General features: G+C 40.4%; 1 long non-coding RNA gene across 1 annotated transcript in view; it reads left to right on the forward strand.

The window, feature by feature from the left end:
* LOC104697215 overlaps positions 1-18,914 on the forward strand; it is a 477,817-nt gene that overhangs the window by 24,280 nt on the left and 434,623 nt on the right. Inside the window, exon 2 of the long non-coding RNA XR_005601811.1 lies at positions 15,261-15,400. This is a non-coding gene — a long non-coding RNA (uncharacterized LOC104697215). The remainder of the gene's footprint in view (positions 1-15,260; positions 15,401-18,914) is intronic.

Genomic DNA, 18,914 nt, shown 5'->3' on the forward strand with positions numbered 1-18,914 from the left:
TAGCTATTTAAAGGGGAAAAAAAAATAGAGAAATGTGACACAAGAAGTGTACATCCCATGTGCCATACACCAGCATGCTGAAGGAATTTTGTCTTTAAGGCTGTTTCTTTAGGCTCCCAGCTGACTTATGATAGCACAACGTGGAATCGTAGAATGAGCAGAGTCCCATCAACACCACATCTGTTCAAATTTCTTGCTTTTTAGCTTCCACACTGACATTCACAAATATGAAAGGGAAGAAACTTACAGTTCTGTCTGATATGCAGAACGTTTTATGGTGTAAAAATTTACTGTAACTATTTTAGTCAAATACATTATTCTGTCATGACCTGGATATAAACATAGTAATTTTACCTTTTATATAAACAGTTTTCACATCAAAAAGAGTTTATTTTACAGTATTTACATGCACAGAAAAATCTGCTGTAGCAGGTAAGTTCCTGGCTGTGTTTATTTCAGTAGAATTTACTACAAATTGCATTTATAGAGCAATGAGGCTTGGAGCCACCCCACCTTGCTTTCTCTCCAGGTCTGCTGTTCACAGCAGGAGGGAAAGTATTCAGATGCCACTTGAAAGCCAGTTGACCCCGTGGAGATGCTCTTTCTTCTCCATGGTCTGCTGGGTGTAAAATGCCTGGACTGCTATTTTAGGCACTATATTTCAGCGGAATGCTGAGCTCAGACCTGATGGTCTCTGCAGCATCATTTAAGGATGAAAATTTTGTAGGTGAGAAATACCAGACCAAGTCCTTTAACTCAAAAAGTTATCTTAGCTTATTGATTTTCATAGGCCACCTCACAGGAGCAGATTTCCTTAACAAAAGGTGTCTGTGCTTTGAAAGCTACTTGTTCAGTGACACACTCACATATAGCTTCAGGATCAGCAGATCAGGCCTCTTTGGGGATCCACTGCTCTGAGCACGATGTTCCCATCTCTTATGGATTTAACATGGTTCTTTCACCGTGATCTTGTCTTTCTGAATCACATCAACAAAGTCTGTAGCCCCCAAATAGATGCTTGGATATCACTTTATATTGAACATAAAGATTAAAAAAAAAAAAAGGTAAGAAACAAGATCTGCACTTCTTTGCTTCTTTTCTCAGCTCCTTTAATATTTTTTTTGTTTGGGTCATGTTTTGTTGGATTTTGTTGTTGTTGTTGTTGTTGTTTGTTGTGTGCGTTTTTTGTTCCATTGGGATTTTTTTTGTTGGGTTTTTTTTTTGTGAAGCAAGTTTCCTAATTTTACAGCCTAACTTCTAACTTTAGAATACTTATAGCTGGCAGCACAGGGATAGATAGAAAAATACAAAGGATTCATGTGATTCCAGGAAGGACTATATAGTTCATTCCTGGGGAGCTGTGCCAATAGTTGTCAGAGGATGCTGATAAAAAGTCAGTTTCTCATAAGAAAATGAGCAGGTGTGTCTGAATACATGAGGTGAGCCAGTCTGTTGAATAAGAAGATCCTGATTATATGTGACTATTTTTCAGGGCAAATCCTTATTTAAGGTTCTTTCATGGGTCACTCCTGCCTTAAGCTCCTATGCTTTGGAAGGATTAACACTGGGTCATGCCTGTTGGTGTTTGAATTTTTAGCTTAAGACCTGTTAATGAGAAATATAACTTCTGCATTGAGTTACCCATTTCTTTTGATTGGAAATTAAGAAGACAACTTTTTATAAGTTAAATAGTGTAAAGCTCCTGGTAAGTATTACTAGTTTTTGAGAAATAATGCTATGCTGGTTTCATATATTGCTTTAAAAATGAGAAAATCATTACTCTTAGTTCTGTTTCCTTCCAAAGAACTCCAGACCATAAGCAGGGAGCTAGCAGGGGTTAAGAGGTTTGGCAGAGATGTGCAATGTGCTGACTGGAGCAGAAACATCTTTCACATGCTTGGTTCAGCAGCAAGGCTGAAAACTGAAAAGACATTTAGAGATTAAGTCTGCAACCAGTCTCATTGCCTGGGTTGCTTCCCCCACAAAGACAAGCTTTTTTTATTATTCCTAATCTTCCAGAGGGTGCTAGCAGCTATTATTTCCTCTTCTGTATAAGCAGAGAGTCAGATCCACACCTGAAAGAGCAGTCAGTACCTTCCCAGAAAGGATTGTTGGCTCTCAGAGAGGTTGAAAATTGAGAAAGTGCTTTGTTAAATGTTTCAGAGCAGTTGAGACTTGGTCTGCTGTGGCCTCAGTTTTCCTGTTTGCTATTTTCTAAAGTTATTTTTCAGTTATTGTTTTGGGGTTTTTTTTTGGTTTCTTTGTATTCTTTTTTGGGGGGGGGGGGTGGTTGGGTTTTCATTTGGGGTTTTGGGGGGTTTGGTGTTTTTTCGGGTGTTGTTGATTGGTTGATTGGTTTTGGTTTTTTCGGTTTTGGGTTTTTTTGAGTTGCAATTTTAAGCTCATGACTCAGAATTTGTCTGAGAAGAAAGCCTTGGAAGCTGCTTGAAAATTGATATCACAAACTTATAGGGCCAATAATTGAAGTGTTTTCTTGAAAACTGTAAAATCAAATTAGCAACTCAATTTGCTTAGGATTTTCAAGTGGGGAAAAAGAAAGGGCACTCCTATTTTTGTCTGTGATCACTGCCTTGAAGATAAATGACTTTGCTCCTTGCTGTAGGCCAGTGTACATAGCCTTAGCCACTACACAACCTTTTTTTTGGTTGTAATTGATTTTTTTATGAGGAATTTTCAGAACAATTTCAAACCCAAATATTTTCCCTCTACCCTTTTATTTCTTACTTGCTCCCTGGCTGATTTGGCTGTCAGTGTAGTGCACTGACAAATAAATCATTGTCAGGGCTCTGTTCCCCAGCGCACAAGAGCCAGGAGTCCCCAACTAACCCTGCAGTCATGCAAAGGTCCTTACTTCACAGCTTTATCAAGGCTTGCTGACTTTGCAGCATCCCACAGAGAAGGCAAGCTCACTACATGAAAGACAGTATCTTCTGTACTCGGGAAAAATAGACTGGGAACCAAGGTGCTGCACGAATACAATATTTAACACAGACAGTGTAACTCCTTTTGCAGGGCACATGACCTGATGGGTTAAGCACTGCAGAATGAGCTGGGTGACCAAAATGTGAGGATGTTCTCTGTGACCTTGAGCAAGCAGATTCCTGTAATCATAGCTCAGTTTCCTTTCTTGTTTCATGGCACAGTTGCTGCACACTTGGAGTAAAGAGCAGGCCCTTCGTATCAGGCTTTCCTATCTGATTTCATGCAGATAGTGCTAATAAGCCATACTGGAAAAACCTCTTTTTCTGACAATTCTGGGGCCAATTTCTGTCTCTCAATGTTTACTAATCTATGGCATCTCATAATTCTGCTGATATTTTTTGAGGCTTTTGCTGGAACCTCAGAAGATGCTAGTTTATTGCTAAATATTTTGCCTTTGCCCCTTTTCACAAATATTGAAATTTCAGACCTGGCATCCTGCAGAGGGAAACTTTAAAATACAGACACGTTCGGTGAAACTAAATGAAAACCAGCAAAGCTTAAATTTCAGCTTTAACTGATCATGTTAAATTCCCATATACTCACAGAAAATGAGTATGTGGGAATTTTCTGTGATGCTGTTTCAGTTTAAGCATGCTAGTGCAGATTTTATGGGGTCTGGGGGTTCCTGTGTGCTGCAATATTTTAATGTTTTTAACTTCTTGCTGTACTGAAGACATTTGTAACAAGCAGAAGGCATCAGATGTAGAATAGTGATCTTTTGAACTGCTGCTAAAGTAAAATGTGCTAAACTGTAGAGTGAAAGGTGATGTCACAATCAGCCTTAGAAATTTCACTTCATTCGTTTTTTCAAGGATAAGAAACAGATGAAAGAAAACCTCTTTTTTTATTATTTTTCTAGTTACTTTCCTCACTGAGAAAAATTGCAAATTCACCTTTCAAGATGAATTAGAAATCTGTCCTAGCCACTTGCTGAAGGAGGGCCAAAGAACAAACACACGAATATTTGAAGTGTAGAAAAAGTATGCTAATATGGCCAAGTTTGGAAAAAGGTAATCTAAATTAAGCACAAGGGGATAGAGAGACAGCAAGGATGTGAAAAGACAAGGAGCCTTCAGAGAGTGCCTCTAACTGATACCATGTTTACTTTGTTAAAAATGGGGAAAGCAATCTCTGTCTGCATTTTATCAGTAAATGAGAGTTTTAATAATAAATTATCTATGTGATTGCTATTTTCTTTCTCTTTGCAAGGAGAGAGGCTCTAAAAGGAAAAATATTTCCCTAAGTAAAGTGTTTCTCTGGTGGAAAGCAAAGAGGAACAAGTCCGGATTTATTATGGTCTTTAATTTACGGAGTGTTGGATTTCTGTGGGGGTTCTTTGGGTTTTTTGGAATGGATAGAGAGAATTGTTGTCTCATGATTGAGTAGTGTGCATTTAGCACCTTTGTCACAGTCACTGTGACATTAGCAGTTCAGGAAGCACTGCAGGTTGGAATAAAACTATAATCTTCTAATCCAAGTCAGTGGTTGGGTCAAAATCAGTGTGGGGCCACAACTGACAAAAAACTTGAGTGTGATCAGCAAAAAGGGAGTCATTGGTGTATGACATGATAATATTTGTGCGTCTGTGATTAAACTGAGTACTCCAAGAGGCAGATGGCCAGTGGGTGGTTGCACTTTACCTTTCACTGCCCTTCTCCTGATCATCTGTGCTTGGGAATATAAGATTATCTTGGCTCTCTTTCTTGCTGTTACCCCACTCACTCTCTCTCTCTCTGAGGATGGCAAGCACACATTCCTCAGAAGGAGAGCACACATGCAACCTGTGAAAATTACTAGGAAAGCTGTGGAAAGGATTGGTGTGGTAGCATGGCTGGGAGATAGCAGCACTTGTGTCAAATTAGTGAAAGAACAATGTTGCAAATTCAAAACAGAATTAGGAGGACAAATCTCATTTTGCTGGTAGTGTTGCATCTGTCCTAAATTTTGGAAGTTCTGTCTGGAGGAGTGTAATTACATGCCTGAAAAGAGGTCTTAGTTGTCTGACCTTAGGTCCTGTAATTTTCATTTTGTGCTTATGGTCACCTAAGAAAGGAAGAGTATGCCTTGGCATGCATTTCTTGTTAGGATGACCATTTGTGCCTTTTTGCCATCTTCTGATTCTCATTCCATTCCAGTGTTGAGCATGAGTCCCTTGCTTCCCTGTAGGGAGAGATAGATGAGCAGACATGTAAATGAACCTTCTCTAACTCTTGCACAGGATTTCATAGTCTGTCACAGAGGAGCAATCGTCTGTCACATTAATATGGTTCTTATTACAGTATTTATGTCAAACCCCCTGTCTTTCATCATTTTCATTAGCATGAAAAGTAAGGTTTTAACAACTATGGTAATAGGTAATAATGTAGCATTAGAACATAAATCTAGTGACGATACAGATATCCATAAAGTGACAGGGAGGTGTTATAATTTGCTTCCAGCACTTATTTTGGGGACAGATTTGTGTAGGTGGCTTAATTTTTAGGAAGTATTCACTATAATTATCAGAACTAACAGGAACGCTTGGCAAAGGGGAAAAGGAAATCTTTGGGTTGCAATTAAATTGAAGATGAGAGGTAGCAGTTACAGCTACAAGTTACCAACTTTCTGATGGTGCTTGGCACACGTTCCCTTCCTACTTCTGACCGACATGTGACAAAACCTCACAGTTACAGAAGGGTTCATTGCCAGAATCTCTGACTTTGGTACAGGAAGGACACTTTATATGCAGTGTGTATTCACAGGCACAAGTGGGATAAACTGAAGTGAACCAGATCATTGAGTTAAATAATTTAAATGTTAGAATATGCTTTATTCACAGTCAGAACTGTGAGGTACTTTGCAAAGATAGTGGAGCCCCTCCTGAGCAGAGGAGAAATTGCTCAGTCATGAAAATTTACCTAAAGAGCCGAGGTAAAGGCAACCATTATTTGGAAGAATAGGACCATTCAGTGGACCTGCATCAGACTGAGAAAACACAGAAAGGAACAATTTCCCTACACAGTAAGGAAAGGAAAAGTACTTTAGTTATCCAAACTAGCACTTGAACACACTGTTACAGTTAATTTGCGAGGTAATGGAGTGTTTAATGGCTTCCAGTGGTCAGGAAGTTGGTTTTAGAAAGATTGTGGGTGAGAAAACTCTGACCCATCCAAAGCATCCCAGTGATTTACAGCGTTTGTAGGCTGCACAGTGCATTGTGCTGCTGTGAAGCCCCAAGCTAGCGTCCTCTGCTCTGATGCCAGCACTGAATGCAAAGCTGAGGTCTCTTAGCAGTGCTGCTATGGATCTAGAGAGTCCTGAGCCCTTCAGATGTGCACATGTATCAGCAGGCTCAGATCTTGAGGACTGTACACGGCCCTGAGCTGCTTTCCACAGGAATAACCCATTTGTTTTGGGCGTGGTGCTGGTTTTCACCCTGTAGCTCTGTCTCCTCTGGCTGAGCTCTGGGATCAGACACCTCATACTGGTTCATACCTAGTCAGACCACATGCCACCACCTGCAGCCATCTTGTGCATGATCAGGTAATGTTTGTCCATGGCAATCAAGTCCTAGTTTTTGGATCAGTCTAGCATAGGTGATGATGGGGTTTTGCTTTCACTGCTGACCTAATGCTTTCAGAGGGCTGAAATGTGACTTCCCACATTGTGGTTTGGGAGCAGGCTCCATCACTCTTTTCTTTTTCTTTATATTTTCCTGGTAATGGTTTCCACATATTAAAATGCATTGTGCTGCCTTGGAAAGAGGGAAAGCAGAGGGACACCGATCTCTTCTCTGTGGTGCTCAGTGAAAGGACCTGAGTGAATGGCCTGAAGTTGTGTCAGGGGAGGTTTAGTTTGGATATTTAGGAAAAGGGCCTTCACCCAGAGCATGGCTGAGCACTGGAACAGGCTCCCCAGGGAACTGGTCACAGCACCAAGCCTGACAGAAGCACCTGGATAACGCCCAAAGACTCATGGTGTGATTTTTGGGGCTGATCTGTGCAGGGCCAGGACTTTGATTTAGATGATCCTGGTGGGCCCCTTTCAGCTGAAAATATTTTGATTCCTTGGGTAAGAAGCTGGCAGCATGAGGTCTGCACATGAAGATGGTGAAGCTTCATCAACTGGGATATGAATTTATCACATGTGAACTTGTGAACTCTCTTTCCCTGTGCAAATCCCTGCACCCATGTGAGAAATGAGACAACTCTTAAAAAGATTAATTTATTGAAAACAGAAAAATTGGAAAATTACAGAAATCAGAAAAATATAAAAATTTGGGATCCTATGGCTCAGTAGATGGTATGCCCCAGGAGCGCAGGGATATGAGATCTTCTGGCTGAGACAGCACTAGACCTCAGGTAGAAAAAAAGAACTTGCAGTGCTGGGCTGACTTTTAAAAAAAATTACTAAAAGCCCCTTAAAAGGGGTAAGGCTTTGAATGCCCCAGCACCGATGTCTCCCACAGCTAGTCTGGAGAGAGCAAGAGGGGAAAAGAGAAGAGAGCCCGCCTCTCGGCTTCGTCCTTTTTATAGTTTTTGCTCCGCCCCCAGTCTGCCCACAGCCCGCCCACAGCCCGCCCCTTCGGTCCAAAGCGATTGGTGCTTTCCCTTTGATGGATTATCTCTGTCCACCAATGGCTCATCGTTGTCGGGGGGGGGGAGGGGTGGTATCAGTTTGAGATAAGGGGAATACAATACCTTCATTAAAATTCAGGTATTCAGGTTGCCCTGGAACTTGCCTGCAGAGTAATGGCTCTGTAGCTAAAAATAGCTGCTGGCTATTAAGACTGGGTGGGGGTTTTGGCCTTGGAATCAAAATGCAAGTGAAACACCTACAAAAAGTATTAAAATACATCCAACACACCTCAAAACACTTGTAAAAGTATACAGTAAACACAGGAAAGGTAACTCTTATGGTGTACCAGTGGTTTGAAGTTTAAGGGGCAAGTTTGTGATTTTTAACTGGGAAAATTTTAACTGGGAAGGGTGCAACTCTATTAATAAACTACTTTAAACAAATGAAAACACTGATAATGGAACTGGATTTTTGTACCTGGGCTGATGGGTTAATTGTAACATTCAATTTAAAAATAACTAACTCAAAATTAATTAATTAAAGCACTTAATATGCAAAGACCAAGCACAAATAGGGATTTCATGTATGACACCCAGCACGAGTATTTGGCCAGTGGGTTCAACAGCTGTCCTGGTAGTTTAGGCTCCTTCTCAGTGCACCGAACTGCTCAAGCAGACCTCTGGTTAGTGGCAAGGTGCATTTGTCAACTGCAGCCCTTTTTTCCTGCTCGTGAGTTAATCAGTCTTTGTCACTTGTGTAACTGAGCTGGCTGTTACTGCGGTTGATTTGTGATACAGAACTTTTTTGTCTGGTAGAAATCAGAGCAATTTGCAGATGAAGGTGAGTGCTCTCATCCCCATTTAACTGATGGGAAAACAGCAATGAAAACCAATTTCTGAGAAGCAGCAGAGCTGATAGTTAGCCATTGGGAATAAAATCTTGTCTCCTACCATCCCTGTGGATGCTTCATAAATTTCAAGTGAGCCTAATGTGCAGTTTGAGATATGTTTTGATATATATCCTTTTGACAGACAAATCATAGCCTATCTTTGTGTTTCCAGATAGGATGAGCCTGATTCTTTCTAAAATGAGATTTCCAGAGAATATTCATGTTCACAAAACCAAATTCTACTTAAGTATTCTGCAATAGCTGTATGTTTAAGCACACACTCTTGCCTGGTAGCTTGCTCACTACAACATTCACAGAAATAGTTGGCAACCTGGAATTGGATACAGTCAAAGGAAGTTCACGTGAAGTAGACAAATAATTGCCTGTGCAGCGGTTAGCATCAATTTACCTAATTTTCAAAATCCAAGTTCATGAATAATGAACTGCCTTTGTTATCTCTGTCATCTCTTCGTTACAGCGTAGTAGATGAGCACAGAAGCATGTGGAATCCAGGCTATTAGCTAGTGCCAGCTGTTTGTGCCCAGGGAGAGCCTGGCTCACAGCATGTCTCTGCCCTTTGAAGGACACATGGAGCAAAAGGAATGCTTGTGTTATGCGACTAGAAAGGTTAAGAGGATGGCTGGTTACGCTGTCAAACTTTCAAAATATTGTTGCACAGACAACAGGTTCTTCAAAGTCTGTTCCAAAACGACCAAGCAGTTTCAATTTACTGTAACAGGCTGAAGTTAAACACCTTTGGCTTTGCAATGGGTTGATTCAGCCCCTATTCTCTAATTGTGCTGGACCTTCCAGCAACTGTGACTGAAGTTAGAAAATCTCTCCTTGCAGCCATTAGCTCCTGTGCATGTCCACATTCATGCTTAGCAGAGTGACAGTCACCTTTGGGCAGTGTGTGCCTGCACATCCAGGTGTGCCAATCTGCTGGGATTTATACTTCCATTCCCTGGACGCATTTGCAGGGTGATATGTGCATGTTGTGAAAGACAAGCAGGAATAAATGCTGCAGGCTTTTTAATAAAAATGTTAGTGCCTCTACATTTGCGCAGCAGTGTGGCCTGATTATGCAGGAGCTCTGAGGCTTATCCCAAAATGATGATTTTTACATCAAAAGTAGATTAATGGAAGTCGACAGCCTTGTGTCCATCCAAACACAGTATGAAATGATAATAAGTGTGGAATTGCTAGTCAGTAGGGTCTCATGTCACATACTCAGACTAGATAAATGATGAATATGTAATGAAATTACATAGAATTGAGACAGATGGCTCTAGCTTTTCATAAATGCATACATCTTCACAATCAGATAATAATGCCAATGTGTGGAAGATCAATTGGGATATAACAACTTTGAAAAAGAAAGTAATTTCTTTGCTTTCACTTTCAGATGTGCATTTAAATAAGAATCAAGTTTAATTTAATTATAATTTTTTTCATCATGAAATTAAGCACAAAGAAGAAAAGACACCAAGGGGAAAAAATACAGGGACACTTTAATCTTATTTTGCTTTGAATTGTAGTTATTTATCCTAGTGCCTATAATGAAATACCATTGCCAAAAAGAAAAGACAATTATTTTCTCTCCAATAAACATTAAGATAGATTGATGGTCACTGCTATAAAAAGGATTAAATGAAATTCTTGACACATTTTCAGGAAGATGTCAACTTGTTCCTAAGAACTCCAGTTATGAGGAAGCTTATAATACAGTCCACTTGTTATTGATAGGGATGTTTAATATTTTACTGACTATTTAAGGTGCAAAGTCCTTGAGATAAATCAACTTCTCATCCTCTCTCTGGATTTTACTATTTCACTAGAGGTACATCTTTCAGGGAATTGACATGATTGACTAGGGACATAGTGTAAAAAATATCATTTGAAATAATGTCATTACCAAAAAGGAAGGAATTTTGAGAACAAAATAATTATGAAGCTCATTAAATTCACAGTTTCTGCATATCGCAGATTAGTGAAAGAGTAATGGCAGTAATGCAACACGTAATTTTGCATGCTGGTTGTGTATTATCTGAATTACTGTCACTTTCTTTGAATTTAAAGTCCTTGCTTGTGTAGATAAACAAATATATCTGTCCCTCATTTGCATGGGGTTTAGGATATTTTCAGGTGAAGCGAAAGTAGCTTTCAGTTTTCTGCAGTCTATCAGCCCAACTTTGAGTAATAGTTATAATGAAAGAATACCTGCTGAGATCTGAGGTGGTAGGTGCCGTGCCAACACACAACAAGGGTACTACAGGTATGGAGAGTTTGTAATCCCTTGTCTCCTGATGAGAGTTCTTGAGTTGGGAGGGAGGAAATGGGTAAAAGCAGTGCTGGGTGGGAGTACTAGGGGTAGTCCTCTGACACTCCCACAGGAAAAGCTTCAGGTGAGATATTACCTTGTATGGCTGTGGAGATCTGGAATCAGCAGCCAGCACAAGAGAAGGAAAATCAAGTTTAGGATGCAGTTTGGGGTTCAGCTCCTAAATTGCCTTGATGTCTTCAGAAGATGACACGAATCCCTGCAGTGGCCTTGCGTGCAGACTACACTGTTTACACCGAGGAACAGAAAAATGAGGCTCAGAGCAGTGGACTTGGAGGCTTTTTGTGCAACCATTGGAAAAAAAACAAAAATGCAAGTTCCCTTTTAGTACTATCTGTGCTCAAGAAACAGGTGTTTTCTCAACTCTGCATTTTTCCAGAGCCTCCCAAATGTTATTTCAGCAGTCTTTGCAGGAAGTTACTGCTGGGTGTTGGCTTGTGGTGGAAGTGGGGCAAAAGGCCTGCCCCTGTCAAGCTGGAGGGCACCGATGCTCCCAAGGGAAACCCTTACTGGAGCAGTAAGAATTTCTCCCTCATAGGCTGTTTGCTGCAGAGTCATCATAACAGGAGCATGTTTCTCCTTCCACCATTTGCCACTTCCTCAGTGATTCCAAAAATCACTTACAGCTGACTCAAGCCAAGTTACCTAAAGTTGGAGGCTCCCTAATAAGACTTAAGCACTCTTAAAGCAGAAACTCTGTATTTACCTTTCAAATGGAAGGATCACTGACAGTCTAAAATATTTTAGTGGTATCAGTATTTGCCTTCAGTCTGCATTTACATGCAGTCATGGAGAATCTGGGGTAAGATCTTAAAAGATCACTTTGTGATATTGCCTCAAGAAAATTTCTTTTCTGTGAATCATAACTGTGATAGTTTATTGATCAGATTAAGCCAACTTTCAAAAGAGAAGATAATGCCATACATTTTACTTAAGATGTTTGTGCAACTGCTAAACAACCGAATGTCAGTGAGCAAATGCCTTGGTGGTGGCAAGTGGAGAGTGCTCTTTTCTCAAAGATATCAAATCTTTCATTTTTTATTGATGCTTTTTAGAAGCAAACCAGTGTTTTCCATTACAGCAAGTCCTCAGCTGCCTTAAAAATCAGCAAAGATGGAGAATTCCTGGTCTGTGCCCCAGGAGCAGCCTGCCATCCAATTGTATATGGCCTGTAACCATTTAGTTTTCTGGGCTGCAGCAGATCTATACTATCAGGGGCATTGAAATATGGTTGGCCAAAGGTGGTAGAAGGAACTCTTGGCTCTCACTAAGGAGAAAATTTGCCATCTCTGTGGTACAGCAAGAAGGAAAAATATAAGGGAAAACCCTTATTTCTATACTTCCACTATATAGACAGGAATGAACACAATTTTCTCTTCTGACCATGGATTATGGGTTCTATCAAAGACAGGCTATCCTATAGGCACAATTCCCAGTAAACAGACCTTACAATTTCTGTCTTTGTAGTGAGAGAGATCTGCAGGAACCAGCAGAAGGTGTCAAAGCACATTGGTGTTTACCAGCTTTTGGTCAGTCACACACACACACCCCCCCATACCCACCACACTCTGTTTCTGGCATTTCTCATGCTTCAGCATGACTAAGAAAGACCTTTTCTTCCTCTCCATTCCCAGTCAATGATGCTACAATGATGTAGAGTAGGCAACACTTCATGGAGCTGGGCAGACTTCGGTGGAAGCTGCTGCTGTGGGAATCCCAGAGCTATGTGACTTAGGAAGCCTGACTATTAAAATCCTCAAAACAACAGAGGCTTAAGTTTACTTGGCTCATTTGAAAGATAGGTAGAAGAGGAAAGGAGTTGAAAACTTAGACAAAATGAGTTCAGGAGAACCCTTGATGTGATGGTAAGTATCTTTTCAGGGCTTTGCTTGGATACTTCGAACATCTGTTAGCAAAGGCCAGCACTAGTAAATACTCATTAGCAAAAGGCAGACTATTGCTGTTGGCTGGTTTTGTCCCTACTTTCTAATAGATGCATGCATCTCTGCAAGTGAATATTGGAGTCAGTGAAGCTGCATGGTATTAGGCAGTTTCCTGCATGTCTCTTTGCTGCTGAAAATGTGGTGTTTTCTTTTCCTTTTCTCCACCTCCCTCCTTCCTCCCCTCCACATTAGCTCTGGCTTTAAAGCTGTTTAGCTAAAACTCAAATAAAGGAATATGCTAGAATTGGAAAGATAATTATAAGGTCAAAATCCCTCACACACCACTGGATTCTCTCCCTCCTGATGTGGATTCTGGATTTGTCTGTGAAAGCAGAGAAAAAGCTTTCTTTGGTGCATTGTCATTAAAACAGTTAGAATCTGCAAATCCTGTACAGTCAAGACAACAGCAGGATTATGTTTGAATCATAAGAATGAGCAATGTGTTCTGCTTAATTACAGAAGTTACAGAGGAAAAGGATTTATTGACTGCCCCATCCTTCACCCCTCTAGTGTAGGATTGTTCTCTCCATAGTGCTTCCTAAGTCCTTTTCTTTCTAATGTTATGTGCACCACATGATGGATCATCCACAGCTTAGCTGGAGGTCTTGCAGCAGTTCTTAACGGGTTAAAAGGTGTAGTTGAGCCTGCTAGCTGCTAGCAGATCATGTTCTCAATGTGGATTTTGGGAAATTGCCAAGGCGTGCTCATCTGGGGCTATCAAGCTGGAGAAAACAATGGTGTCTCAGCTCACTATCAACATGTTTTCCCTGGAACTTAGCTTTTACCTTGGTTGTCTCAATTTCATCAAAGAGCTTTTCCTCATTATTTCCCTTTGAGGGTTCAAAAATAGTTCCCCCCATCACTCATGTCCACAGCCTCTGGTTTCACAATCTTTCCCAACTGTTTTGTTAATGTGGACTTTATCTGTAAAATGGTGCTTATCTTTGATCACACTTCAGCTGGTAGGAAATTTCCTGCTAAAATCTTCTCTTTTGATAAAGCCCATTGCAGGAAGCCTTGGAATTATTACAACAAATCCCCCCAAACCAAAAACTGAACTTGATTTTTCTTTCTCTATTTCTTCCTTAACTCCCTCCCCACCCCCAACAGAAATCTTTCCTTCTTATTTAAACTTCTGGCGGTTTATGGATAGTATTTGGTGTTTTCTTTTTTCCTGAATAGAAGGCTGAAGTTCTTTTTGTACATGAGAAGACTCTCTCCCTGTCTCTATCTAATAGCCTGCACAGATTTGTGGCAGCAGCATGCCTTCTCCCAGGTGTCAGATATAAACCCATATTAACACATTTTGGCTCTGTCTCCTTCTAGATGCATCACTGAGAAGCACATGAGAAATTCAGGCCAATACTTTCAACTGCAAACCCACTGTTATTTCTCTGTCTAGGCTCTTGGTTTTGTCCATCCAAGGTCTTTCAGTATCATTACTTTCAAGTTTTTATTTTTACTAAGGTTAGAAGTGTTATTCTACCCTTCTGAAGTTGCTCTGCATATTTCTGATAAAGGTGTTTTAGTGGCTTCCCCCCCCCACAAACAGAAGTTTTAATGACAAGCTGTCAAACCATGGAAATGCTTTTCTTGTAACCCTTTCGGGTTTCCAGTTTTCAATAACTGCAAACTCTTTCAGTTTTTGTCTACTCCAGAATGAAGAAAACTCCTAATTTGAGGAAAGCAAACCCAACTCCTCTCCCTAAAACCACCAACCCCTCCATGAGTAGAAAAACTCTACATACTTAATATATCCTGAGAAAAATAGTTGACATTTTCTGAACAATATCTGTGCCATTCCAACTGACTCCGATTTTGATCTTGTGTCTCTACACTTCCTTCTCTCCCTGTAAACGTGAGTTTGTTATATTTTTGCTCCCTGACATTTAAAGTGTCCCTGACATTCACATTGAATACTGTCTGTAAAATGTTGTTATGAAGATGCTTATTCTACTTTAAAGTTGCTCTGAATGCAGGGATAGAAACATTTTCAATTTTGATTCTTAAACCAAGCTCCTTATAGACTTAAGACTAAAAGAGCAGACGGTAGAAGTACTGAAGTCCGGTTCCAGCTGATGTACTGTTAGTACAGCCCTTCAGAAAGGAGCCCAGTGAAAGAAGAGCATTTTGAAGTTCCACTGCTGTTTTTGAAACACACATAGCTTTTTAATGAATACAAAGGGCCCTTGCTGCTCTGGTTCGTGCTGCTCATCTCTGCTTCCATCTCCAAGGAATGCTGTTTCTTGGCTGAGCCAATCACTGGCTCTGCAATCTAGCTGGGTTTGTAAAATGAAGATCTATCTAGTTTAAGATTAGCTCTGTGAGGTGTGTGCTTTGTCTAACCCCATGTGCCCTCTGTGGGCCAAAAAAAGAGTAAAACCAAGCAAGACTCTTCCAGAAGGAAGTTCATCCTAAAACAGGACTGGATGAGATGCCTGTGTCTCCAGTACCTACTGAAGGAGCCTAGGCCAACTAATTTATACAAGAGCTAAATCTCCCTCTGTCATTCTGCCCTGTGTTACAGCTTCTGAATCGATCCCCAGGAATTCTGTGTGCTCAGTCATGTGCTTGTGGTACCCTGGAATAATTTCAGACAAGTATTGTGATGAAAACAAGAAATCCACAGAGACATCCTAAGAGAAATATGTTACTTTTCTGGAACCGGTAAGTAAAATAAGTGCTGCTTTGGTTACTCTGAAAGGTTGAACAGATATCTAGCTTAGGGTATCTCTTTATGGTATTACCTTAAGCTATCTAGGAAGAGAGAAGATTTAATCACCCCTCTAGGTTATAATTTCACTTCCCAGTAGAAAAAGATCCTGGGACATTTCTTTATGAAAGCATTTGCTATGACAAGGGGTGTCTTTAAAATGATTAGAGGGCCATTTGCTACAGCAATCAGTCAATGAGAAGAGGGAGAAGTTAACTTTATCAGTAGCCTGAAGTATAATTCTGGAGTTGCACTCTGCCAAAGTGGAAGAAAATGAAAGGCTAGTGTAACAAATCCATGGAAGAAGCTGGGATCACAAAGCGACCATCTTTTCTCTAAACTGGATTAGCCAGAGGCAAAATGCTTTCCTCAGTCACTGATTGCCAGACCTTTTTTTTTTTTTTTTTAACCAGAAAGCTTTAGAAAGTGGATAAAGACAAATTTTCTGCTTCAAAGTGTTCAAATATCAGTTCCTGCAGGCACTCTCAGGGGATTATAGTATTGTTTAGAAACTCACTGATTGGGGGATTTGGAAACCTGAACTGCAGGACTGCACTCATACTAGAAAATTGTTATTGGCAAAGTAGCAGCAGTAGTAGCTCTTTGGCCAAGTTTCTTTGACTTTGTAAGGAGTTCAAGGCCCCTTTAGAGAACCAATATCTCAGGCTGTAGGCAGCATCAGGGCTAAGAAGTTCATAGGGCTTCATTCTCTTGCTGCAGCAAAGTGGTTTCTCCACCAAACAGCTCACTAGCTTTGATGCTACTCACTTGCTTTCATGTTACTGGAAACTTCTACTACGGTGACTGAGCCAAGGCAGGACTTTTTCCCTCAGCTGTGATGTGCAGAGTCCTGTGTCAATGCTAAGTCGTTGAGACCTTCCTTTTCTCTGGAGCTCTCATTGGAGTTCTGTAGGAAGGACATGTATTAGAAGGTAAATGCACATGCTCTATTTTGGTATCCTCTTGAAGGAAATTCCTTTGCCAGTGCTTCCTTTGGCTCACCCAGTCTGCTCATCTTCACGTGGGAAGCTATTTGTAAAACAGAGTTTTGATAGAAGTATGAAGCATTCCTCACCAGGCTGATGTTTGGTAAACCACCAAGCAGTACTGTGTCCTGGAGGTATCACAAGGGTATGTGGTGACTGAAGATTGAGCTACCAACAGTGATGGGAAGTGTTTTAAATAAGTTTATTTAGTTAATATTGAAACTACAGCTTTAAAATAACCTGTTTATTGTGTCATAACACTCAGCAAAGCCCACATTCCCTTTTGGTTATCTGTCAGACATTTTTATGGTCCCTGCCACTTGCTTGCAAACGTGGAGACAGAAAAATAGGACATCAAATGTATTAGATGGGGCTGTGTTTCCTGAGAGCAACCCCTGCCTTCTGTCTCATTTCAAGTGTGGGCACTTCCCCTAATTTATGAATGGTAGCTGTTTATATCCACAGTAAGAGCGAGCGTTCTCACTGATATAAATTGATCCAGTGCCACTGCAGAGCTTTAGTCCCACTGCAAGGAAAATTGCAAGCACTATGGTCATTTTGAGTAGGAGACATTCCTACAAACTGGTGACAGTTCACAGCTTAAATTACCTGATTATTCCAGTCTGACCCATGGAGATATTGACAACTTTTAAAAGCTTATTCTAACAATTTACATATCTGGGTAACTTAAAACATTATTTGCTTTGTTTTAGTGGTTTTCTTCTTTCTAGTTAAAAGCCCTGAAAATAATAAACCCCTGTCAGTCTGGCAGAAAAACCTCTTCTTTCTTCATTAAAACCGACAATAGTCAGAACGTCGGGTCTTAAGTGAAAACCATAATTTTTTTAAATCTTAGGTTGGATTCAGCAAAGGAAGAAAAACAACTCTTTTCCTTAAAACAAAGGGAAAAAAATCCATAAATTGCCATGAAATTTCAAGTCTGGTATGTGACAGGTCTGCAGTTTCAGAAATGGGAGTTTTACACTTCTGGAAAGCCATGATTCCATAGTGACAGCCTCGCCATCACGAAGTATTCCTGTCTTGTCAAAGAAGCTTTGAAAGGAACAAATGCTATTTCATCAGTATCTTGAAAAGCTCGGTGTTAGTTGTGTTTTGTGTATGCTTTAAATAACATAGAGAAAGTGTGTTACATGATGGCCTAGCAATTAAAGGGCACAGTTGGCTGTCATCTTTGTAACACTGCCTTGCTGGTGTCTGTCGAGCAGCCAAAAGTTTTTTGTGTTGCTGAGCACAGAATTTCCCCACAGGCAAAATCCCATTCAGACAGGACAAAGAGTTTGTTCCAAGTTGTGCTGTCCCTTTTTTTAGGCATCTTCCAAAAATTAGGCCAGAAGGGATATTCCAGCATCTTGCAGATGGTGCATGCATTTATTTTGAACGGCGGGCGGCCAGTTTGCTGCCATTCAGCAATCCATGCTGTGGTGTCATGGATTTCTGCCACATTCAGATTTTTCTGGTGTTTTGCTATATTTCCAAAAAAAAAACCAAAAAAACCCCTAGTTTAAGAGGGAAAAAAAAAGCAAACTCCACACTGTTGTTGTTATGAGTTTCAAAGTGTAGGCAGTGAGTATAAAGCCTTCATTTCTCTTACATGATGATACTTTGGTCTTATAGCTAGTTGAGAAGCTGTATATCTGTGTCCCAAGGAACTGTTACCTGCTGTCTTAAAATGTTCATGCAGATTGATTCTGTAAGGGGTGATTTCCATTCAATATGCCTTCCTCTTCTCATCTAGATTCAAATATGAGACATAAAATTGCAGCCTCATTTATTTTGTAAAAATCCCCAAAAACACAACCTCAGTTATTGGATGAATTGTGTATTAAGTTCCTATGTATTATTTGATGGTTCTATATATGGTTACTGTATGCCACTGATTCTCTGTGCTGATATTTTCTGGTATTTGTTTTTCTTGTATGTAGAGTTCACCAGAGAAGGCCTGCTTTCCCTGCCTGGGGTGCACGTAACAAAGGATTTCAGTGACTATTGTTAGACTGTCTTTCTTTTTCTCTCCTCCTTATTAATATTCATCCCATTTCAGGTAGTGGTGTACTCTCTATACAGCTACAGTTCATTGTGCACAAGAAATAACATGAAAATATTGACATGGAATCCTGGCCTTAGGGAAGCCCTTAAGTGCATTTTTAAGGGCTTGATTTAGAGCCTAATTAGGAGGTTTTTCTTCTTTCAGAGCCAGGTGCAGGGTACAAGCTGAATCCAGATCCCCTGGAATATGACATTGCCAGGTTGCTGAAGCAACAGAAGGAATAGATGTTGGCTTTTCTAAACCTGCAAGATGGGACTTCACCTAGTGTTAATCTGAGGTCACTAATCTGTTTCTTGCATGTGAAAATACCTGTGTCGCTGACAGACTACAGCTGCATGACCTGGAGAGGTGTGAAAGGAGCTTCAGAGCTGCTCAGTCTACTCACTACCTTACCTCAAATGATGAAAGTTTTCC

The sequence above is a fragment of the Corvus cornix genome, chromosome 4, assembly GCF_000738735.6.
Source record: "Corvus cornix cornix isolate S_Up_H32 chromosome 4, ASM73873v5, whole genome shotgun sequence".
NCBI classification, from domain to species: Eukaryota; Metazoa; Chordata; class Aves; order Passeriformes; family Corvidae; genus Corvus; species Corvus cornix.